Source organism: Hyla sarda, chromosome 5 (genome assembly GCF_029499605.1).
Source record: "Hyla sarda isolate aHylSar1 chromosome 5, aHylSar1.hap1, whole genome shotgun sequence".
Classification (NCBI taxonomy): Eukaryota; Metazoa; Chordata; class Amphibia; order Anura; family Hylidae; genus Hyla; species Hyla sarda.
The window spans coordinates 247,233,035-247,240,147 of NC_079193.1; positions in this window are offsets into that span (position 1 = coordinate 247,233,035).

Sequence of the window (7,113 nt, forward strand, 5' to 3'; positions counted from 1 at the left end):
ATTCCTCCGCTGTGAACAGTCGTTCCAGGTCTTGAATAGTGAGGTTAGGCAATACAGGGAGGGCCGTAGAAGAGATGTAGTGGGACAGTGATGGGATCTCGGGGTCAGGGGGAGAGAGATTGCGTGGGTTGGGTAGATTGTACATGTCGCTATAGTAATGATGAAAGACGTTTAGAATATCCGGTGTAAGGGAGCAGGGGGGGCCAGTGTGGGGTTTGAATGGCCCTTGCAAGTAATTTCCCTGATATATTTCCCCCATTCATAGTACAGTTTCCCGGTAAGTTGGGTGAAGTATCTGTGTTGGGCAAAGAGGTGTTCAAGGAGCTCACTACGTGTGCAGATCAGTTCTCGGAAGACATTATCTAGTTGGGAGCGTTTGTGTAGGGATTCTAGTTCTTGTAGATGGGAACGAAGTGCCTTCAGCTTTGCCGACCCCTCCCTCTTCAACCTGGAACCGTGGTGCATCAATATCCCTCTGAGAACACATTTCAGTGCTTCCCACTTGATCATGGGAGAAGATGTGTCTGATGCATGGTCCTGTTGAAAATGTAGGATAGAGTCTTTAAGATCTTGGAGAAAGAGAGGGTCACAAAGGAGGGAGTCATTCAACCTCCATGTGGCGTGGGGTTTGGAAGAATTGGGCAGGGTCAGCGAGCAGAAGACTAGGGCACGATCAGAGAGAGTGATGGAGCCGATGTGGGCGTGAGAGATGGATGGGAGGAGGTAATGGGGGCAAAAAATATAATCTATCCTGCTGTATGTCTATCGAGGGTGGGAATAAAACGTATAGTCTCTCTCTTGTGGGTGGAGGGATCTCCATATGTCGCAGAGCTGGAGTGAGTGTAATTTTGTCTCAGTGCCCTGAGTTTGCTATGTGATAGTCCAGAACAACCTGAGGACGTGTCTAATTGGGGAAACAGCGGGAGGTTAGAATCTCCACAAAGGAGGATAGGGCCAGTGGCAAACGATATGAGCGCGTCCAGGGTCCTGAGAAGGAAGGGAATCTGATCATGGTTCAGGGCGTATATTGCAGCAAAAGAGAGGGGACGTCACGCTACCTCACAGTTGGCGAAGACAAAGCGGGCATGCGGATTCGTCATGGTAGAGTGGATCTGGACAGGGAGGGATCTGTGGAAAGCTAATGAGACGTCCTTTGTTCGGGCCTCAGGATTGGTGCTATGGATCCATTGCGAATAGTATTTAGTGGAAACTTTTGGAATGTGGCCCTCCTTAAAGTGAGTCTCCTGTAGGGACAGAATCTGCGCCTTCTGTCTATGTAGAGGGTAAAGAATCTTGGCGCATTTTTCGGGGGTGTTAAATCCCTTAACATTAAGGGACACCAGTTTAAGGTTAGCTGCAATAGTGTATGGAGGGTGATGAAGTCAACTTACCCCCGGAATCACGGAGGAGCGGAGCCCCAGGACCACACAGCATTAACATGGAGAAGGTAGGTATCCTAGAAATAGAGAAAAGGGGAGAAAAAGGTGAGAGAAATGTAACAACACAGTAGGAGGGAAAGGAAAGCATCCCTAAAGGAATGGATGCAAGGGACCTAAGGGTTAGGGCCATAAGGGCCAGTAACAGGATTGGGACCAGCCCAATCATTTCCCTAGTGTGGGGAAACATGGAAGGATCACAGGTCATGAGATAGGTCAGCGGATATAAGTAGAGTAAGAGGAACAGGCTTACGGGTGTGTTAATCAGAGGGTAAAATATAACACGTTCCCGACAGGGTAGTCAGGAGCATATAAACTATGGGCGAGAATATAATAAGAAAGGAATAGCAATGTAGCCATCGCCTGGTTGATAGCTGTGGGAGGCAGGGGAAGCTACGATGATAAGGAATGACTGGGGAGAAGTGTGTAGAGTGTATGCAGTAAAGGGAGAGTATGTAACTCAAGAGTGTAGTACAGTGTAAATTAAAAAGCAAAACAAAGAACTGAATACTGATCATGGTATGTTTCAGTGTCCATCACAAGGTCCAGGATTCACGTGTCACCGGGAGAACCTAATGGCGGCAAGGAACAACAGACAAATGGGAAAGGAGCAGGTCCGAGTCACTCTCAGGTCTTGCGTCTGTGGGCGAGAAGAGGGAGCTCGGATGCTCGGGACGATTTCCTGTCGAAAGTTTGTGAAGGTTGGATAGGTGGCGTAGGAGCGGAGGACAGGGTCGGCATAAACAATCGATCCCATTCGGGCAGGGGGACTGGAGGGAGTTTGAAGAGCTGTAGAAATGCTGGTAGGTCAGCTGGACGTCGAAGCGTAGCAGAGGTAGTCCCATATTTGGCTGTCAGGGAGAAGGGGAAGCAACAACGATACACAATACGAGCGTTTTGTAGCATGTGAAGAAGAGGCTTGAGTGCTGCTCGCAGTTTCAAGGTACGCAAGGAGGGATCTGGATACAGGGAGATCAGGGAGCCATTGTAGGAGACCGTTTTCAAATCTCTAGTTTTCCTCATGATTTCATCTTTTATGAGGAAGCGATGGAATTGGCATATGACGTCATGGGGCTTTTTCGGATCAGGATCTTTCGCCTTGAGGACACGAAGAACTCTGTAAAGTTCCAAAGGGGTATCCTGGGGCTTCTGGAGAATTTAATTAAAGAGTCTCTGGAGAGTACTAGATAAATCTTGTGGCTGAACAGATTTCGGTAGACCTTTGATGCGAATGTTATTTCTTCTGTTCCTATTATCTAGGTCATCCAGATGTTCCATGTCTAACAGTTGCTGAGAGTGTAGGGCAGATGTAGTTTCTCTTAAGGAGCTGATCTGCGAGGTGACCGAGGAGCTGAATTCCTCCAAATTACGAACACGCTCACGGAGCTGGGTGATTTCTGCTTTCACAGGCTTGAGGTCCTGTCTCCATGTCGACTTGAGTTCAGAAGCCATAGTTTGAATATGTCTTAGTGGGTAATAAAGCGAGTAGGGCTTGAAGTTCAGGGAAGTTTTGCAGCATACTAACAGTGGCTTCCGGGATGGGTAGAGTAGGTGCGGGTCCATGTGTGACCTGAGTATGCTCAGGGGTCTGCTGGCACTGTGGCGCACGTCTTACGTCGGGGAGTCGCTGTCAGCATTAGAGTCCCTAGAGTCCATATCAGAGTCAGAATCTATGGCGGCAGACCAATCAGTCACGTCCCTTGCAGGAGGACCCGGCACTTGAGATGGAAGTGATGAGGGAGATGTCCCTTTAAGGCCAGCAATCTGATGAGCAGGAGGAGAAGGTGTAGCATTGCTGCGGCGTGCAGAGTCCATCTGCCTCTTTTCTTGAGCAGGTAATGAGGGTGTACCAGGCCTGTGCAGAGCTCCAGCACTGAAGGGGTGATGAGCCATGACTGGGGAGCACAGGGCAGCCTCGGACTGTGGCACAACAGATGAGGAGCAGTCCTGGACGGTGTGCGCAGGCAGGAGCTGGGGTCCATGGGGCAGGTGAGAATAACCTGCACTGGAGCTGTGGCCAGAGGAGCCAGAGGAGGAGGTATGTGGCGGCAGGGAAGTAGAGCCAGGAGGGCCTCCACTCCCTGCCATGGTTGGTACAAGCAGGGAGGAGCTCATACTCTCCTGGCTCAACACATACCTCCGTGATGTGTCCACCATCGCAGTCGGGAGCCGGGAATCAGCCTGCGCTTGTGAGGGCTGCTGTCCCGGAGCATGGACGGCGGGGGAAGCAGGCTGCAGTGCTCCACTGCTGGCTGTATCGGCGCTGCAGCCTCCGGGGCTCAGGACCTCCACCATTGCAGGCTGTGAGACGGGGGTGGGGTCAGCACCCGTGAGGGAGCGTGGAGCACTGGGGACAATGGCGGCTCTGAGGAGATAGGCCGCGCTGTGGAGAGAGGAGCCGGCGGCTGCTGGAAATAGACCGCAATTGATCTCAGCTGGGGCTCCGAGGTAAGAGAGGCTGTATGCTTCTTGTTTCCCCTTCTTCTGCCTCCCATAGCAGGGTGGATTCGCCCTAAACCTGGTGTCCTGCACGGAGCTCCTACAGAGTGCGGCTCATCACCAGCGCGTCCAGGCCACGCCCCCCAGGACATTTTTTTTATGTGCTATGCAAGTTTTGCAGAAATTTTAAGGTGGTAGTACATAGGAACATACCCCCAAATGACCCCATTTTAAAAACTAGACCCCTCAAGGTATTCGCTAGGGGGTACAGTGAGCATTTTAACACCATAGTTTTATGGCAGGAATTATTACAAAATCAGTGTAAAAAATTCTAAATTTGCATTTTTTTCACAAATGCATCATTTGTGGGGCATATTTTTTGTACATCACTTCTGATATTGCAATAAATGCACCTTATATTTTATTAAACTGCTCGGCCTGTGTTTGGAAATACCCCCATTTAGGCCATATTTGGTTCCTTGGCCGCGTGGTAGGACTCAGAATGAGAGGAGCGCCATTTGGCTTTCAGGGCATAATTTTAGGCCGAATGGATTATAGGCCGCACTTCATGTCTGTAAAGGGTTTTAGCTGCCAGAACTACTACAAGTGACCCTATTTTGGAAACTACACCCCCTAAAGTATTCATCTAGACCAAAAGTGAGTACTTTTAGTCCTTTTTTGTGTGGCTGGAATGGATACAAAGTCAGTGAAAAATTTATATTTTCTTTTTTTTTTTTTTCTTCACAAATGCCTCATTTGTGGGACATATTTTTTGTACATTGCATCTGAAAAGTAGAAAATGCGCCCCATATTTTATTACGCTGTTCATGCCGTGTTCGGTAATACCTCCGCTTAGAATATATTTGGTTGCATGGCCACATGATGGGATATAAAGGTGAGAAGCACCATTTGGCTTTCAGGATATCATTATACAAATTATGGGCCACACTTCAACTTGCAAAGCATTCTAGCTGTCAGAACAATACCACACCCCCAGATGTGACCCAATATTCAAAACTACACCCCCTAAAGTATTCACCTAGGGAAAAAGTGAGTACGTTGAGCCCTTATTGTGTGGCTAGAATTATTCCAAAGTCAGTGGAAAAAATAGCAATTAGCTTTTTTCCCCACAAATTCTTCATTTATGGGACATCATTTTGGTAAGTCGCTTTTGAAATGGAGGAAATACGCCCCATATTTTATCACCGTGTACGTCCCGGGCTGGGCAGTACCCCTACTTAGGCCATATCTGGTTGCCTGACCGCCTGGTAGGACCAAGAAGGAGAGGAGCCCCCTTTGGCTTTCAGGGCATCATTATATGAATAGTCTCCATTCATACTGCGTTTCTGCAGTATAGGTGTCCGTTGTCATGTCAAAAAAGGGATGTCAATGTATACTGGAGCAGTCTCATTCATAAATAAATGGAGCTGCTACAGTATACGTCAGCATCACTCTTTTTGACGTGATGCTGACGGATACCTCTAACACTGAGAAATGCAGTATGAACGGGACGCAGTGTATGGTCACATAGAGTGAATCCACTGCATATTTCACACCGCGGATGCCCCCCAGCAGTCACAAGGCGAGATCACTGCTGTGGCAGGGTAGCTCAGTGTGTCCACTCATGACTGCCGGCGGGAAATCCGCCGCTATGAGTGAACACACAAAGCTACCAAGCTGCAGCATGGAGCTCATTATTGTGACTGTTGGCAGGCATCCGCAGCACGTAATATGCTGTGGATGTGCGCCGTGTGATCCTACACATTATACCTTTTTATTTTTCATTATATTTATTTAATAAATGTATTTTATTAATTTTTTTAAAAAATTACACTTTTTACACTTTTTTTTACAATTTTTTTATACTTATTGTTTTTACACTTTTATTTATTTTATATTTTTTTCACTTTTTTTTAATGCTTTGGAATACTTAGTATTCCAAAGCATTGCAGATATATGCTGCCTCTGACACGTCCTGACAGGCAATAACTGGGGCAGACCTAGGGGTCCTTGTAAAGACTCCCGGCTGCCCAGATAACTAGCAGCACCCCGTGATCATTGCGGGGTGCTACAGGAGAGAGACAGAGGGAGCCCCCTCCCTCTGTCAAAACTCTTTACAGCTCGCGGTCGCTTCCGACCGCGGCTGTGAGGGTTAAACTGCCGGGACCTGAAGTTTTTTTCGGTCCCGGCAGTGTGGCAGGTCCCCGCCCGCCGGGGATCACACACAGCAGGGGTAACAGGGAGCTCCCTCTGTCATAACACTTACAGCCCACGGTCACTTCCGACCGCGGCTGTAAGGGTTAAACTGCTGGCACCGAAGTTTACTTCGGTCCCGGCAGTGCGATAGGGTCCCGACTGTGTGTTAAAGCCGAGTCACTGCCTCGATCTCGAGAAGCATGGACGAGTATAGACATCCAGGTGCCGGAACGATCGCCAACCTGGACGTCTATACTTGTCCATGTTCGTTATCGGGTTAACCCCTTCAGGACAGAGCCCATTTTGGCCTTAAGGACCGGAGCGTTTTTTGCACATCTGACCACTGTCACTTTAAACATTAATAACTCTGGAATGCTTTTAGTTATCATTCTGATTCCGAGATTGTTTTTTCGTGACATATTCTACTTTAACATAGTGGTAATTTTTTGTCGATACTTGCATCCTTTCTTGGTGAAAAATCCGTAAATTTTATGAAAAATTTGAAAATTTAGCATTTTTCTAACTTTGAAGCTCTCTGCTTGTAAGGAAAATGGATATTACGAATCCATTTTTTTTTGGTTCACATATACAATATGTCTACTTTATGTTTGCATCATAAAATTGACGTGTTTTTACTTTTGGAAGACACCATAGGGCTTCAACGGTCAGCAGCAATTTTCCGATTTTTCACAAAATTTTCAAACTCAGTATTTTTCAGGGACCAGTTCAGGTTTGAAGTGGATTTGAAGGGTCTTCATATTAGAAATACCCCATAAATGACCCCATTATAAAAACTACACCCCCCAAAGTATTCAAAATGACATTCAGTCAGCGTTTTAACCCTTTAGGTGTTTCACACGAATAGCAGCAAAGTTAAGGAGAAAATTCACAATCTTCATTTTTTACACTCACATGTTCTTGTAGACCCAATTTTTGAATTTTTACAAGGGGTAAAAGGACAAAATTTTTACTTGTATTTGTAGCCCAATTTCTCTCGAGTAAGCACATACCTCATATGTCTATGTAAAGTGTTCAGCGGGCG